Source organism: Mobula hypostoma, chromosome 11 (assembly GCF_963921235.1).
Source record: "Mobula hypostoma chromosome 11, sMobHyp1.1, whole genome shotgun sequence".
Lineage (NCBI taxonomy): Eukaryota > Metazoa > Chordata > Chondrichthyes > Myliobatiformes > Myliobatidae > Mobula > Mobula hypostoma.
In genome coordinates this window covers 92,137,488-92,155,972 of record NC_086107.1, presented here as the reverse complement: position 1 = coordinate 92,155,972, position 18,485 = coordinate 92,137,488, and the positions used below count along the sequence as shown (strand labels likewise).

General features: G+C 47.2%; 1 protein-coding gene across 1 annotated transcript in view; it reads left to right on the top strand.

Annotated features, from left to right (window-relative positions):
* The first annotated feature begins 3,107 nt into the window (after positions 1-3,107).
* LOC134353944 (epidermal growth factor receptor kinase substrate 8-like protein 1) overlaps positions 3,108-18,485 on the top strand; it is a 119,467-nt gene continuing 104,089 nt past the window's right edge. The window contains exon 1 of the mRNA XM_063062522.1: positions 3,108-3,157. The gene's annotated coding sequence lies outside the window, so the exon portion shown is untranslated. The remainder of the gene's footprint in view (positions 3,158-18,485) is intronic.

The following is an 18,485-nucleotide window of genomic DNA, read 5'->3' as shown; positions in this document are numbered from 1 at the left end:
GCCGGGCGTTTAAGTCAATTAAACCTTGAGCTGTTCCTTGCTCTCAGACCCAGGCTCTGCCATTTCGATATGTTCTCGGGCCTAGGCCCTGCCGCCTACACGAACAACAAATCAGAACACAAGCTTCAAACCCACAGCAAAATGAGCCCTTTCCTGCTGACCACCCTCCCTCTCACCCACCCACAAGTGCACATACACAGTCCTCCAACTTCAGGACAGGCCATCTTCAGCTTTCAGCCTCCAGTGGACACGGATTCACAGACTTTAGGCCTTCACCTTGTCATGAGCTCTGGCCTTCGGGCCTTGACATTTGGATCTCTGATTGACTTTCAGACTTCAATCTTCGGTATCAACCCAGGACTCACTAATGACGATGAATGAGGACCTTGGATAAGGACCACGAACTCCAGGCCTCAAACTCTGGACTTTCCGATGACCAGAAATACGAACACTAAGCTTTGAATTCTGGACTGTTTGACAACCGGAAACATGAACCCTAGACCTCAAATTCTGGACTCTCCGATAACTTGGACCACAAACCGTAGGCCTTGAGCTCTGGACTCTCTGATGACTGGGACCATAAACACTAGGCCTTGAACTCTGCAGTGATAACCAGGAACATGATCACTAGGCCTCAAATTCTGGACTCTCCGATAACCTGGAACATGAACACTAGGCCTTGAACTGTGATCTCACTGACTCATGCACCCAAGGGGACAATGACCTTTGTTCTTCCTGACTGCATGAAACTCCAATCCTGGATCCCACCGACAACTCAGTGACCTGTGTGGCTACCAACCATCATTCTCGCTGGTCTGCTGGCATGACATTTCAACACAGATATATTTTTTTACTACATTACTAATTCAGCCCACATCAGTACTATTGTACAATTACATCGGAAACAAAACCAGACAGATCATGACTAACACAGGTTGGTTATTCCCCAGTGGTCTCGAAACATCCCTTTTTTACCCAGGGACACCATGTGTACTTTTTCCACAGCTAGCCTGGCACAGGCATGCCCATGAATATCGTCAGGCAGTCAACCCAGGGGAACCTTCAGCAACCTGTCTCCAAGACCCAAGGATAGCCCCAGGAGCAAGTTAACTAGAACATCCTCCCCCCGCCTCCTTGCAGCCCTCTCCATACCGGATGACCAAGGGTGAAGAGAGTGGGGCTAAAACGCAGCCAGAAGGCGAGGAGCAGCCCCCTCAGATATGCCAATGGGGGCTGCAGCCTTGTACACGCCGTCTATGTATGGTACGTGGTCTCTTCCGGCCTGCAGAAGTGACCGGTGGCTGGGAGATCAGCGGAGAAAGTGAAAAACTTGTCACAGTGCACAGCTCTACACAGCACCCCCAACCCCAGGTCAAAGAGAGGACACCCTCATAAAAAGACTTCCACCGGGGACCCCTCTCGCTCCCAGGTGGAAAGCCTGACTGCCACGGCGTGTCAGGATGGTGAACAAGAGCTAGAAAATGGATGTTGTGCCATTGCAGCCCCTACAGGCAGCTCCTACCTGGATCCCTGAATGGGACACAGTGGGTGTTAATGTGAGACAGATCAAGTTTTGTCGGGGTCAGCTCCTGGATAAGATTCCACAGTCTGAGTCCAACGAGCAACTCCAGCTGGGCCCTGCCGGAGACGCCCCATACACCAGAGCCACATCGACACCCAAGGAGAGAGGGCGGGGATGACCTACACTGCCCGCTGGTCCATGGCCCTCCACCAGCCGAGGTGGGTCCCAGTTGCAGGCAACCATGCTCCCAGACTCTTAGCAGGTCCTGATAGAAGGTGGGCAGCTTCCACGGAGGTGGCACGGCTGACGCCCATTGCCGCTAGCCGCGTCTCTTCGTGGAGGCGCCAGCCCCTCTGGAGAAAATACGTTGCTGCCTGGGAGGGTGCTCGCCATTCAGGAATCTCTGCAGCATCCTGAGGCGGACGGCCGCCAACCACGCATGGACGTACACCACCCCACAGATGTCAACCACTCGTTTGGGTTGTAAACTTGAGATATTCTGCAGATGCTGGAAGTCCAAAACAACTCACACAAAATGCTGAAGGAGCTCAGGGGGTCAGGCGGCATCTACGGAAATGAATAAACAGTCGATGTCTCCAGCCGAGAACCTTCTTCAGGACTGGAAAGGAAGGAGGAAGACGTTAAAATAAAAAGATGTGGAGGGTGGTGGAGGACGACTAGCTAGAAGGTGATAGGAGAGGCCGAGAGTGTGGGAAAGGTCAAAAGGGCTGGAAAGGAAGGAATCCGATCGGAGAGGAGAGTGGACCATACAAGAACGGGAAAGAGGAGGGGGTCTCAGGGGGAGGTGATAGGCAGGTGAGAAGAGGCAATAGAAGAAGAGGGGAGGAGGATGAGTTTTTTTTATTGAAGGAGAGATCATGCCATCAGTTTGAGGGCTACCCAGACAGAATATAAGGTGCTGTTCCTCCACCCTCAGAGTGGCCTCTTCTCAGCACAAGAGGAGGCCATGGACTGACATGGTAGAACGGGAATGGGAATTGGAATCAAAATGTTAGGCCACCGGGAAATGTTTTGGGCAGATGAAATGGAGGTGCTCGACAAAGTGGCCCCCCCTCCAATTTACAACGGGTCTCACCAATGTGGATGAGGCCGCACTGGGAGCACCAGATACAATAGACACCCCCCAGCAGGTTCGCAGGTGAAGTGCTGCCTCACCTGGAGGGATTGCTTGGGGCCCTAAATGTAGGTGAGGGAGAAGGTGAATGAGCAGGTGTAGCACTTTAGCCGCTTGTAGGGATAAGTGCTGGGAGGGAGATTATCGGGTGGACTGAATGGACAAGGGTCTCATGGAGGGAGCAATCTCTCCTTGGGTTATAGCAGGCAGTGTCCCTGGAGAGAGAAGGAGTGTGTGAATATTACAGATGGAAAATGTTACTGAAGTGTTCCCCAGTTCTGATACAGAGAAAGTGTGTTTTTTTTTTCGAAATTGTTCTACTCTGGTTAGCGCAAAGGGTTAAAAGCTGGAATGTGTCAGAAACTGGCCAGACCGGCTTTGCTGCCTCTTTGCTCCGGCCTAGTAAAGCTGCCTGCACCCCAGTCTGATGCAATCTGCCCAGGGGCCACACAGAAACCTCTGAGCAGAGAAGGCCAAGTATAAAACAGGCAGTAACAGAGGTAAGAAGCAAGTGATTAATGTGTGTGTGTGTGTGAGAGAGAGTGGGGTTGGAGAAATGGTGTATTCTCTCTGGTCCTGAGCACGTTTTTGTCGGCAGTGGGTTGTGGGGGTTGGACAGGGCAGGTTATCGAATGAAGGGTGATAAGATCTAGAAGATGCAGGAATTTGATCCCTGATACCATTTAACAAGTTTTACGTCCCCACATCTCAATGGCATAAAGTGATTGAAATGAGGTATTGGTGCCCAGCTTTTCCCTGCCATCTCCTTCTCGAGCCATTCTCTGGCACTGTCCCAGAGGGCACTGGGAGCTCGCCTCCACTGGATCTGGTGTGCTAACCCCAGGGACATTCCTCAGCTGGAATGGAGAAGCAAATTAGTGCAGTTGCTGGAAATCTGAGACCAAGAACACTGCAAACACTCAGCAGGTCAGGCAGCATCCGTGGAGAAAGAAGCAGAGCTGGTATTTCAGAGGGTAATGTCTTGCATTCCAGAGGGTAAGTACTGTAGATGGACAAAGAAATATCACCAATAGGTCTGTTTCCCTTTCCACAGATGTTGACTGACCTGTTTCATTCCCTGTTCTCAGTCCCTCCCCACCCAAACACCAGCAATTTTCATCAGCTCCATTCTGCAGCTGTTTAAAACTTTGGTTTGCTCACACTAGTGTGCAGTTCTGGTCCCCCAATCGCCTTAACAGGAAGGATGCAGAGACCTTGGAGAGAGTTCAGTAGAGGTTTACCAGGACCTTCTGAGTCTGGCTTCCACCCATTTCCTTCGGTCCTGCCGAAGGGTTTCGGCTCAAAATGTCAACTGTACTCTTTTCCGTAGATGCTGCCTGGCCTGCTGAGTTCCTCCACCATTTTGTGTGTGTCACCCATTTCATTTCCGGTCCTGATGAAGGGTCACGGCCTGAGTCGTCAACTGTTTATTCTCCTCCATAGATGCTGTCTGACCTACAGAGTTCCTTCAGCAACTTGTGTGTGTTTTCCAGGCTGATGTCCACAATAGAAAGTATTAGCTATAAGATGATGTTGGACAATGGTCGAATATTTTCTGGAGAAACACACACAAGTTGCTGGAGGAACTCGGCAGTTCACGCAGAATCTATGGAGAGGAGCAAACAGTCAATGTTTTGAGCAGAGACTCGCCCAAAACATCAACTGTTTATTCCTCTTCATAGATGCTGCCCGACCTGCTCAGTTCCTCCAGCACTTCATGTGTGTTGATCATGGCCTGCCACAACTCTTCTGTAATGAACTCCTCCTGCCAGTGGCAGCAGCACTTGTTAATTCACTTTCCTAGAAGAGGCATCGTGGTCTGCCACAGCTCTTCCCTGGAGTTGAATGTGTTTGTGCTGAGCAGTGTGGGTTAAAAGAACATATTATTGTATCCCCTGCTCTTGATCTTGTTTGAATATGTAGGGTTTGGAACTTGGGGTACGATAGGGTGGTGGGTGCAGCGTAGTTTTTCAAAAGGAATTGGATGAAGGAGAGGATCTGTGGAGAATGAACAGGGAACAAACTGACTGGATTTCTCTCCAAGAGATTATAATTTTGCACCCTAATTACATCCTTGTGGGTTCACACTATACTCTCTCTGGTACTGTCAATCTACAAGCAGTGCTGACAACAGAACTGTATTGTGAAAGATGCCCGTGAACTAAATGTGAAATTGGTGACTCTCTATTTCCCAAGTAGCTCTTCCTGACTCGTGTTCTGTAGAGGATTAGTCTCAGTCTGATCCTGATCAGAATATGTATGGGACAGAGTCCGGGTGTGCTGGAGGTGGAAGATGGCCTGTCCTGAGGTTGGAGGACTGTATCTGTGTTTAGGGGGTGGGGGATGTGGGTCTTGTTTTGTCACTTGTTGTGTTCGGTGTTGTTCAGCTGAACATTGTGGACGCGCTATGTTGGCATCAGAATGTGTGGTAACTCTTGCAGGCTGCCTCGGATGTGTTGGTTGTTAACACAGATGATGCATTTCATTTGAAGCTCTGACGTTAAATAAAGTTGAATCTTGAATCCCGGGTTGATCTGACTGATAGAATGTCCAAGAGCTTTGTGGTTGTTGGAGATTGCAGGCTCCAGCTGTCCTCAGGAAGGATTTGAATTTGCCCTGTTGCAGTCCGCCCTGCGCGATACGCAACTGAACAGGCACGGCCTGAAGACTAAACCCCGTCCAGTCAAGCAGTTGACCAGGTGACTGGCGACAACAGGTGACCTGGTGCCTGACAACACTGTTAGATGGTGTCCCTGAAGTATTGCTGCTGGAGGAAGAAGGGGGAAGAGTTGCTCCTGATGGATATGTGGATGATTGGGAGTTGTGAGTCGGAGGTATGATTAATCAAATTTGCAGATGATAAACTTAAGGTCCCAAGGTCCTCGTGAGCCCTCAGGACGCGGAAAACCTACGTTGTGTGGTTACTTTACAAAGTGATGGTTACACCACGCCTGGAGAAAGGGGTGCAGGTCTGGTCACTACTCAATAGGAAGGATGTGACTTGCTGGAGATGAGATTCACCAGGATGGTGTCTGGTTGGGAGGACCTTGGTTTGGGGATAGTGAAGACCACAGCCAGAACAACTGGTAAACTGGGCAAAGCGTTGGAAGATGCAAAATCAAGTAGGGTAGGACAGTATTGTAGGACATTACCATTACCATTGGATATTATCATAAACATCACTGGATATTATCATAAACATTACTAGACATTACCATTGGATATTATCATAAAAATTACTGGACATTACCATTGGATATTATCATAAACGTTACTGGGCATTAGCAGAGGACATTACGGGACACTATCACAGAACATTACCATGAGCATTACTGGACATTGCGTTTATGGAGTGTTTCCTTCGGAGGGTGATGGGTGACCTGATAGAGGTTTGTAAAACTATGAGAAACATAGGTAGTGGGGTAGACAGCTAGAATCTTTTTCACAGGGTAGAAATACAAGAGGACGTAGCTTTAGAAAGACAGAGGTAATGTTTAAAGAAGACGTGTGGGGTGAGTGTTTTATAGACCGAGAGGTCTAAATGAGTCACTGAGCCTGAAGAATTTATGAGTTTCTTACAGTTAATCTCTGAGTAACTTTGGTTACATCACTTCTCCATCAGAAGGATCTCAATCACAGAGTGGGGTGGGTGCCTGCGGAGGTAGTGGAAGCCAATATAACAGTGACATTCAAGAGGCTGTTAGACAGACACACCACCACGCAGTGAATGGAGGGATATAGATCATGTCCAGGTAGAAAAGATTTAATTATTTTTGCATTATGGTCACACCATAAGACCATAAGGCTTAGGAGCAGATTTATTATTATTATTACTTTATAGATTTGGGCTATACGGTCCGTTGAGTCTGCTCTGCCGTTCCATCATGGCTGGTTTATTATCCCTCTCAACCCCATTCTCCTGCCTTCTCCCCATAACCTTTGACATGCTTACTAATCAAGAACCTATCAACCTCCGCGTTAAATATAACCAAAGACTTATTCACCACGCTCACGCTAAAGAAATTCCTGCTCATCTCTGTTCTTAAGGGATGTTCTTCCATTCTGAAACTGTGCTCCCGGACTCCCCCGCTACAGGAAAATTTCTCTCCCCATCCACTCTACCGAGGGTCAATACAAATATTGTGGGCACGTTCCTGCATTGTACTGTTCAAAATAAAAGATCAGCTTTGTTTGTCAGATAAGCGTTGAAACAGCGCCATGCATCGTTTGCGTCAGTGACCAGCGGAGTCTGAGAAAGTGCTGGGGGCAGCCTGCAAGTGTTGCTATGCTTCTGGCTCCAACGTAGCATGCCTACAGTTCACCAACCCTAACCCATGTGTCTTTGGCATACAAGAGGAAGCCAGAGGACCCGGCACTGGCGCTGTGAAGCGTTGCGCTAACGGCTATGCTACCGTGCCACCAATGGCAGCTTGTGGCTTTCCATTGGACTCTGATGCCAGAGGATGGAGTCCACGGGGATTTGAGGGAATTGAGGGTGATCTTCATAGAGCAGACCCCAGAATGAGGGATTTCGGCTACAAGATTAGGCGGGATAAAATGGGGTCGATCTCCTTGGAGCAAAGACAATTCCGAGGAGGTGGACTCTCTTTTTCTCTCCCCACAGATGCCGCCTGACCAGCCGAATGCCTCCTGTATTTTCTGATTTTATTTCACAGAGTCAGACAATGCAGAACTTGGGTCAAGCAGCATCTATGGAGAGGAATAAGCTACCAAAGTGTCAGGCTGAGATCCTTATACTTTATACTTTATACTTTATTGTCACCAAACAATTGATACTAGACTGTACAATCATCACAGCGATATTTGATTCTGCTCTTCGTGCTCCCTGGAGTACAAATCGATAGTAAATATTAAAAATTTAAATTATAAATCATAAATAGAAAATAGAAAAATGGGAAGTAAGGTAGTGCAAAAAAACCGAGAGGCAGGTCCGGATATTTGGAGGGTACGGCCCAGATCCGGGTCAGGGTCTGTTCAGCAGTCTTATCACAATTGGAAAGAAGCTGTTCCCAAATCTGGCCGTACGAGTCTTCAAGCTCCTGAGCCTTCTCCCGGAGGGAAGAGGGACAAAAAGTGTGTTGGCTGGGTGGGTCGTGTCCTTGATTATCCTGGCAGCACTGCTCCAACAGCGTGTGGTGTAAAGTGAGTCCACAGACGGAAGATTGGTTTGTGTGATGTGCTGGGCTGTGTTCACGATCTTCTGTAGCTTCTTCCGGTCTTGGACAGGACAACTTCCATACCAGGTTGTGATACCAGGTATCAGGACTGGAAAGGAAGGGGGCAGAAGATGTGGGGGTGGGGGGAAGAGGAGTACATGCTGACAAGTGATAGGTGGAGCCAGGTGAGGTGGAAGGGGGATGGTGGATGGGTGGGGGAGGGGGCTGAAGTGAGAACCTGGGAGGTGATAAGTGCAAGAGGGAAATGACTGGAGAAGAAGGAATCTAATAGGAGAGGACAGCGGACCATGAAGGTGGGACACCAGAGAGGGCTGATGGTTAGGTGAGAAGAAAAGGAGTAAGAGGGAAGCCAGAATGGGGAATGGGGAGAAAATACCAAGGTTAGAGAGATCAATATTCGTGCCATCAGTTTGGAAACTACCCCACTGACGTTTAGCCTTGGTGATTCCAGTGCTCAGCCAGAATCCCAGAACCAGCCAGACACCACGGATTCTGCAGATGCTGAAAATCTGCAGCAATACACGAAGGCACCGGGGGAACTCATCGGGCCAGGCTGCATTGCTGGAGGGGAGCTGACAGTCAACGTTTCAGGCCGAGACCCACTTTCATGTAAAATTAAGTCTCTTTGGGATAGCAGGGCTACAATGGACAGAATGAACTCCTTCTGTTTTGCAAACAAGAGAAAGTCTGAAGATGCTGGAAATCAAAGTAATGCACACAAAATTCTGGGGCAGCTCAGCAGGCCAGGCAGCATCTATGGAAAAAAGTAAACAGTCAACATCAGGACAAAAGGACCTTGGCCTGAAATGTCAACTGTTTGCTCTTTTCCATAGATACTGCCTGGCCTGTTGAGCTCCTCCTGCATTTTCTTGTGTGTGTCCTTAAGTTTTGTAGGTTTCTGTGACTCCATGATGAAGCAAATCAGGAATATTTGTAACGCGGAAACTTTTATAGGAGGTGACATTTGACGTCAGGTCTATTAATAGATCCTATGGTGTAAGTGAAGTGTTGATGTCAGCGAGGAGTCTGCAGTCAGTAATCATACATCACCTTGTATCACACACACCCTGTAAATATTTTCTGAACAACCTGCCCCACCCCCTAGCTCCTCCCCCACATTCATAGATCCAGTGATCAAGGGCAAGAGATCCTTAGGCTCATTCTGTCAGTGTGGCCCAAACTTCATCTCACACCCTCGTTTGCTGATAACGTTTCCTTGGATTCTGACCCGAGGGGGTAGAGCCTACTGGGCTTGGGGGTGGGGGGAGTACGGGAGGGGAGGGAAGAAATGTTGATGGCAGAGCATTACTGCAGGTGCTCCAGGTAGGAGGGGGTTGACTTGCGAGATTAACCAGGAGAATGAGGCAAAAGTTCAAAGGCAATTTGATGGAGGACATCAAGATCTCAGCTGGGAGGTGGGGTGAGATGTTCCAGTGGTGAGTGGTCTGGGAGTCGGGGAAGGGGTGGCAAAGAGGGTCTGATTTAAAAGTTGAGACGGTAACTATCAGGAATGACAACAGAAATCACTGGGAATTGTCAGGGCAGTTGAACTTAAAGTGAGATGGGGTAAGATCAAAAGAAACGTGTGGACAAGTTTCTCTACACAGAGTGTGGTGGATGCATGGAATATGCTGCCGGGGGGTGGGGGATGAATCTGTGGAATTCATTGCCACAGACAGCAGTGGAGGCCAAGTCACTGGGTATATTTAAAACAGAAGTTGACAGGTTCTTGATCAGTAAGGATGTCAAAGGTTACGGGGAGAAGGCAAGAGAATGGAGTTTGAGAGGGATAATAAATCAGCCATGACGGAATGGCACAGCAGACTTGATGGACCAGCTGGCCTAATTCTGCTGCTTCTACGTCTTATGGTCTTACGGTTTAAGGAGCAGGACTCAGAGACTCAAATTGTTGTGCAGAGGCTATAGGAAGGATGTGAGGAAAAGATTTTAGTATGATGAGGTCGCTGATGTTCGGGATCTCAGAGCCTGTAGGGATGGTGGATCAAGAGCCAGTCGGGGTCTCTGGCTTTCCCCTCAGGTCACACTCCATGCTTCCTCTGGATCTAGCTGCTGAACTCCCGACCGACAGCCTCTGACAAGGAAGGACTCGTCTCAAAGGCTGTTCACCACCGAGCCCTCCAATTGGTTTTGAGGAGTAAATGTTTCCCTTGCATCCACACAATGCAGGGGTCCGTGGGCACCACATAAATGCAAGCTTTTTCTTATATTGAGGTTGAAAATACTCAGGTTGGCCTGTAAACCATGAATGAGAAAACAAGCTAATAATCGGTAGTCCATCATTAGAACATTTTCCCTCTTTGTAAAGAAGCATCTCCTCCAAACACAAGAGATTCTGCGGATGCTGGAGATCCAGAGCAACACACACAAAAGTCAAAGATTCAAAGTACATTTATTATCAAAGTATGTATGCAGAATACAGCTCTGAGATTCGTCTTTCCATAGGCAACCGCGAAACAAAGAAACCCCATGGAACCCACTCAAAGAAAACGTCAAACACCCAGCGAGTGATAAAAGAACAGATAGCGTTAATGGCAAAAAAGGAGTGAACAACACATAGAATATCAAGCATCAAGCCAGGAACCCAGGAGTATGCTGCTTACTTCAGTACACCGCTGCACCGCTAGCCTCCTGCAGGCCGCAGTACCAGTCTTCGCGAAGCGCCCCAGTCCGTACCAAAGCTCCCTGATCAAACTGCTCAAGAACAGCAGAAAAAAAAACAAATCCAGAAACACATACAGCACGAACCACAAAGTCTCCCAAAATGAGTCGGCAGCCGTAGGTCTTGCCAATCAACCCTTGCAATGTGGCACCCAAGGCTCCTGCACTTTGCCCTGACAGCAGCTAGTGAGAGGGAGAGGAAGACCGGCCAAGTGCAGGCAGACGGCACTGAACGTCCTCCCCCACCTGCGCTCTCGTCCGAGTAGATTTCAGCCGCGCTCAGCACCTCAGTCGGAGAGCGGCAATGGAGCCAATTATGGACTCACGCTGCGTCTCCAGGTTTCCAGGCTTCCAGGCCGTATGCTTCCCTCCCAGCCTTATCAAACTCCCTCAGAGACAGCAAAGCAGCAGATCGCACAATCAGCCCAAAAACATACCATTGAAATGTAAATCACAGGTTCCAATCACATGCAGCTTAGTCGTAGAATCGTATTTAAAGAAGAAGTTTTGTGAACTGTCTGGGGGACGTTGCCGTTGCTAGTTGGTGCCACCTTGTCAGAAAATGATGGAGGAACTCAGCAGGTCAGGGGGCAAACAGTCGTCATTTTGGACTGAGACCCTTCATCAGGACTCATGTCTACCCTTACAGAAGCCTAACAAAATCAGTCAGCAGGAGACACTGGCGACTTCAGATGCTGGAATCTAGAACAATGCACAATCTGCTGAAGGAACTCAGCGGGTCGAACTGCATCTGTGGAGGAAAGGAATTGCTGATGCTTCAGATCAAAACTCAATGTCAGGACTGAGAGTAGAAAGGCAAGCTAGCCTTCTATCAGCTTCTCTTTTCTAGGGCAAGAGTCCCACCCTGTTCAACCTTCCTTGACCACTGTCAATTCCTGTAATTCACCTTCCCCCAGTCTGTGTCCCCCTGCCTCGCTTCCCTGACAGAATCTCACATGTTGAACCATAGTCACCTTTTCTTCTGACTTGTACACGCAGATGTAAATATTTTAATACTCACACCCTTCAGGATCTTGATATCCATGTTTTCTCATGCACAAAGAATGTCCTATTTAGTTTCTTGACTCACGCCCTCTTCAACCAGGCATGCATTTAATTGTCATGCAAATTCCTCTCTGTGTCCATTTCTTTGTGCTGGATCCCTGTGTTCCTGTGTTAACTCTCAATACTTTGACATATCTGTCACCACCTCACTTTCTCAATTCCTTTGCTTCCAACAGAGATTTGGACCAGAATCCATTCTCCTACACAATCTATTTCAAGACTGAAGATTCAAGACCAAAAGACATTCTGCAGACGCTGGAAATCCAGGAAAGGCTAGAGGAACTCAGCAGATCAGGCACCATCAATGGAAAGGACGTTTCAGGCCCAATGAAGGTTCTCGGTCTGAAATATCAACTGTTCATTCCTCTCCATTGACGCTGCCTGACCTACTGAGATCCTCCAGCATTTTATGTGTTCAAGATTCAAGAATGTTGATTGTCATTCCTCAGTACGAGTGTTAAGGAGAATGGAATGATTGTTAATCTGGATCCGATGCAGAATAAAAACACAATAAGTATAAAGAAAACACAAAGAAAGCCACCATAAATACAAATTTATAATCAATCCTATAAAATATGATGTACCAGTATTGTTATGTACCTAGATTGATTGTACATACATAAAATGCCACTAGGTGATGTGTAGGTAGTGGAGGTTGGGGGTGTAGTGGGGTGGATTAATAGGTGGAGGTGTTGATCAGCCTGATGACTTGCGGGTAGTAACTCTTTGAGTCTGGTGGTCTTGGTGTAGACGCTAAGTAGCCTCTTTCCTAATGGAAGTGAGACAAAGAGTCCATGAGCAGTGGGGTGGGGGGCGCGGGGAAGGTGGTGGAATCTTCCATGATATTACTGGCCTATTTCTGCCATATTTCTGGTTATATGTCCTTGACAATAAGACCAGACATAGGAGGAGAATTGGACCATTCAGCCCATTAAGTCCGCTCTGCTATTTCACCATGTCTGATCTTGAATTCCAATCAACCCCCATACACCAGCCCTCTCATGGTATCCCTTGACGCCCCATCAAATCAGGAATCTATCAACTTCTGCTTTGGATATACCCATGGACTTGGCCTCCACCGCATTCCAGAGATTCACTTCTCTCTGGCTAAAACAATAAATTCATCTTTACTTCTGCTCTAAAAGGTGACTCCCTCAATTTTGAGGCTGCACCCTCTGGTGGATACCCCCACCAGAGGAAACATCTTTTTCACATCCCCCTTATCTAGTCTTTTCAACTTCCGGTAGGTTTCAATGAGATCTCCACGCATTCTTCTAAATTCCAGTGGTTATAGGCTCAAAGCTGCCAAACGCTCCTCATGTGTCAACCCCTTCACTTCTGGAATCATCCTTGTAAACCTCCTCTGGAATCTCTCCAATGACAACACATCCTTTCTGAGGTAAAGGGTCAAAACTGTTGACATTACTCCAACTATGCCTGACTAGTGTCTTATTCAGCATTATCTCCTTGTTTTCACATTCTTGCAATGAATGCCAACATTGCATTTGGCTTCTTTACCACTAACTCAGCCTGTGCATTAACCTTCTGGGAGTCTTGCACTAGGATACCTAAGTCCCTTTGCATCTCTGATGTTTGAATTTTCTCCCTATTTAGATAATCATCTGCACTATTGTCCCTTTTACCTAATTTTTCCAATACTGTATTCCATCTACCACTTTTTTGCCAATTTTTCCAATTTGATTAAGTCCTGCTGCAATCACATTGCTTCCTCAGCACTACCTACCCCTCCACCTATCTTCGTATCATCCGCAAACTTTGCCACAAAGCCATCAGTTCCACTATCTAAATCAATGACAAAGTGAAAAGTAGCGGTCCCAATATTGATCCCTGAGGAACACTACCAGTGACTGGCAGCCAACCAGAAAAGGCCCCCTTTATTCCCACTTGCTGCCTCTTGCCTGTTAGCTATTCCTCTATCCATGTCAGCTATTTCCTGCAACACCTTTGGATTTTATCTTGTCAAGCAGCCTCATGTGAGGCATCTCATCAAATGTTTTCTGAAAATCTAAATAAATGATATCCACTGCCTCTCCTTTGACAACCCTGCTTGTAACTTCCTCGAAGAATTCTAACAGATTTGTCAGGCAAGAGTTCCCTTTACAGAAATCATGCTGACTTCATTAGTCTCCAAGTATCCAGAAACCTTGTCCTTAATAATGGACTCCAACACTTTCCTGACCACTGTGGTTAAACTAACTGGCCTATAATTTCCTCTCTTTTGCCTTCCTCCCTTCTTGAAGAGTGGAATGACGTTTGCAAATTTCCAGTCCTCCGGGATCATGCCAAAATCAAGTGATTTTTGAAAGATCCTGATCAATACATCTGTTACGTCTTCCACAAACTCTATCAGGACTCTGGGATGTAGTCAGTCTGGCCCAGATGATTTATCCATTTTAAGACCTTTCAGTTTGCCTAGCACTTCTCCCTTTGTAATAACATGGCACTCAGTCCTGCTCCCTGCCACTCACAAATCGCTGGCATACAGCTAGTGTCTTCCACAGCGAAGACTGAAGCAAAGTTCATCTGCCATTTCTTTATCCCCCATTACTACCTCACCAGCATCATTTTCCAGTGGCCTAATATCAACTCTTACTTCCCTTTTACTCTTTATTTAACTGAGAAAAATCTTTAGTATCCTGCTTTATATTATCGGCTAGTTTACCCTCATATTTAATCTTTTTCCTTCCTATAACTTTCTTTGTTGCCGTTTATTGGATTTTAGAAGCTTCCCAATCATCCAACGTCCCACTTACTTTTGCGACCTTACATGCCCTTTCCTTGGGTTTTATGTAGTCCTTAACTTCCCTTGTCAACCACGGTTGCCTACGCCTGCCATTTGAGAATTTTTTCAGTGGGACGTATCTATCCTGTGCCTTGTGAACTATTCCCAGAAACTTCAGACATCTTTGCTTTGCCATCATCCGCGCCAGCACCTCCTCCAGTCCACCTGGGCAAGCTCTTCTCTCATGCCTTTGTACTTCCCTTTATTCCATTGTGATACTGATACTTGTGAGTTATGCTTCTCCCTTTCAAATTGCAGTATGAATTCAATTATATTATGATCACTGCCTTCTAAGGGTTCACTACATTAAGCTGACTAATAAAATCTGGGTTATTACACAACACCCAATCTAAGATAAGCTTTCTCCTGGTAGGCTCGAGCACAAGCTGCTCTAAAAAGCCATCTCATAGGCATTCAACAAATTCCCTCTTTTGCAATCTGACACCAACCTGATTCCTCAATCTCCTTGCATATTGAATTCCCCCTTACAATTGTATCATTGCCCTTATTTCATGCCCTTTCCAGCTCCCTCTGCAGTCTCAACCCCACATCTTGACTACTATCTGTGGTGGCCAGTGCGATCATGTTTGCTGTTGTGCGCTGGGGCAGCAGGCTGAGGGTAGCAGACACCAACAGAATCAACAAACTCATTCATAAGGCCAGTGATGTTGTGGGGATGGAACCGGACTCTCTGACGGTGGTGTCTGAAAAGAGGATGCTGTCCATGTTGCAGGCCATCTTGGACAATGTCTCCCATCCACTACATAATGTACTCGGTGGGCACAGGAGTACATTCAGCCAGAGACTCATTCCACCGAGATGCAACACTGAGCGTCATAGGAAGTCATTCCTGCCTGTGGCCATCAAACTTTACAACTCCTCCCTTAGAGGGTCAGACACCCTGAGCCAATAGGCTGGTCCTGGATTTATTTCATAATTTCCTGGAATAATTTACATATTACTATTTAACTATTTATGGTTCTATTACTATTTATTATTTATGGTGCAACTGTAACGAAAACCAATTTCCCCTGGGATCAATAGAGTATGACTATGACTATTTGGAGGCCTATCCAACGGGTAGTCTGGTGCTGGTGATGCATTGGTCAGTTTTGCCTACCATTGTAGAGGCCTCCTGTCCTCCACAGTGCAGTTTCTATGCCACACAGTGATGTAGTACATTACCCAATTTCCCTCGGGATCAATAAAGTATGTCTATCTATAGATAGATAGTAGGATACTCCCTACTACACATCTGTAGAAGGATGTGACTGCTGGTAGGCATAGAGCTGCTCTCGACAGCCTCCTGAGAAGGTATAGGCATTGGTGAGCTTCCTGACTGTTACCATTTCCCGAATTGTAACATGCCCATCTTGTCCATGCTATCCAGTCTCAATTACACCCATCTTCCAACTCTTGCTGAGTCCCAGTGACTCAAGTGCTCATCCAGACTCTCCTTCAACCCTGTCCGTGACTGGTCTTTGGGTGAGACAAGAACTAGGGGTCATAGGTTAAGGTTGAAAGGTGAAGCGTTTGAGGAGAACGCCTTCATTTGGGGGGTTTGAAATGAGCTGTCAGTGGAAGTGTTTGATGTGGGTTCGATTGCAACATTTAAGAGAAGTTTGAATGGATACATGGGCAAGAGGGCTATGGTCCAGGTGTGGGTAACAGAGTCGGCAGAGTCACAGCTCAGCATGGACTAGATGGGCTGAAGGGCCGGTTTATTTACTGTGTTGCTCTGTGACCCAGTGGCCCTGCCTCCACCGTGCTCTCTGGCAGTGTGTTGCAGATACTCAGCACTCTTTGTGTGAAGGTCCTCCTCAAACCCCTTCTAAATCTCTCCCCGCACACGCTAAGTCCTTTTCCTCTAGGGTTTATGGCCTCTGAAATGCAGGAGGTCTTCTTGCATTCCACCTCATCTGCACCCCCTCATAACTACATACATCCCACAGCTGATAGTTGATTGTTAACGTACAAGAACTATTCAACCACGGAAGGAATCACGTTGACTGACCTGGTCCTGCCTCTCTGGCCAAACCATCTGATGTGCACCTGCAGCACCCACCAAAGTTTCTTACACATCCAGGGGGCTATTCAGCCCATCAGGTCAATGCAATCCCTTCGGTCCTATTCCACCTCTCCCCTTATTTCCTTTCACCAATGCCCATTCATTCTTTCTATCGTTAAGCTAAACAAAGGGTTTGCAGTCGGCAATTAACCCACCAGCTCACCTTTGGGAGGAAACCAGAGCTCCTGGAGGAAGTCCACTCGGTCACAGGGAGAGCGTGCAAACTCCACGCCAGCAGCCCCCGAGACTGAGATCAAACCCGAGTCACCGGAGCTGTGAGGTAGCGGCACTGCCTGCTCTACTGTCCTTCCAGGAGCAGGAACCCTGACCCAGAGCCCCACGGTGCTGAGGCCAATTGTAACATGGGAGCTGGTTACCAGGGCGGTGCCAGGGGTTAGTAGAGGGCCAGAGGTGCCCAGGAGGGTGAGGAAAGAGATGGGGAGGAGGGTGGAAGGAGCAAGGAGGATGATCGTGGAACCATATTCCATTCCTCCATGTTCTGCTTGTGACTAACGGAAGCCTTAACCACCAACAAAGCTGACGGCTTCAAGGAAGAGGCACATACCATGGACAGGTACCTGGATAGGAAAGTTTTACAGATACGTGGGCCAAATGAGGGCAAATTGGACTAGATTAGATTAGTGTCTTGGTTGGCATAGATTGGTTGGGCGGAATGGCAAGTATGCCTTGTTGAGGGATGAGAATTGAGATAGGTGGAGCCATTTGGATGTTCAGCTTGACCGCAAACATAACTGGAAAACCAACACCAAGGCTGTTTACAGGAAGGGGATGAGCAGACTCTATGTACTTTTAGGGAAGCTGAGATCCTTCAATGTGTGCAGCAGGATGTTGGAGACCTTTTACCAGTCTGTTGTAACAAGTACAGTCTTCTTTGCAGCTTTAGTGCTGGTGATGCAAAAACGTGAAATAAGCTCATCAAAAAGGCTGGATCCGTCCTTGGCTACAACCCGGACTCTTTTGAGTTAGTGGTGGAGAGGAGGTCACAAAACAAGCTGTTATCCATTATGGACAATCTGGCACATCTCTCCATGACCTACTGAATAATCAGCGGAGCATCCTTTCAAACAGACTCATTCAGCTCTGCCATCACAAGGATCGTTACAGAAAATCTTCCTACTAAATACAATAAGCATATACAACAGTTCATCTCTGTGCAACAGGAGAACACACATCATAGTCCAATAGTCTCTGTTATTTTGTACATTATTATTGCAACATTGCTAAATTATTATTGTGTATATTATTCTGCACTTTATTATTAGTTATTATATTTATTATTATTATTGCTAAGTGTGTTTTTAAATGTTGCTGCTGTAATGGAATAACTTCCCACTCAGGATCAAATGAAGTACTTACTATTATTAATTTTATTAGCAGTGGCTTGAAATGTAAGGGAATGTGTATAAACCCTGGGGAAAATTGGAGGACCCAGAGGAAATTAATGTAAAAATGGTTCAATCTACCATCTTCACATGAGCTTGTTCATGATGCCAGACCAACAGAATTCCAGTGACCAGGCAAAGGACCAGGGGCAGAAACTCCTGATGGATCCTTTGGACTGTTCCTCTCATAGATTGCCAAAGTCATTAGGCAGAACACGTCATCACCAGAACGCCCAAACAAGCACCAAGATACTCCCTGGCAGATCCTTTGTGTATGGTAGTGTCCCAGTCCCACCTCTGACCGATGCCACTGGCCTTGTGGAATGTATGGTTTTCCAGAAGGCCCAGGAAAGGATGGAAGGATGGAGAAATTAACATCAGCCGTTTACTCCTCTCCATTAACGCAGCCTGACCTGCTGAGTGCCACCAACACTTTGTGTGTGTTACTCTGGAGGGGTCTTGGTTGAGGCTACCCCCAGACAGGACTCCCTGATCTATAGGTTGTCCCAGTGGACACATTCTGAGACAGGCGTCAAGTCCTGCTAGAGGATGTTCAGCTCGGTGGGTGTTACACCCTGGTCTGGCTGAAATTTGTTCGTCTTCCAGCGCCAG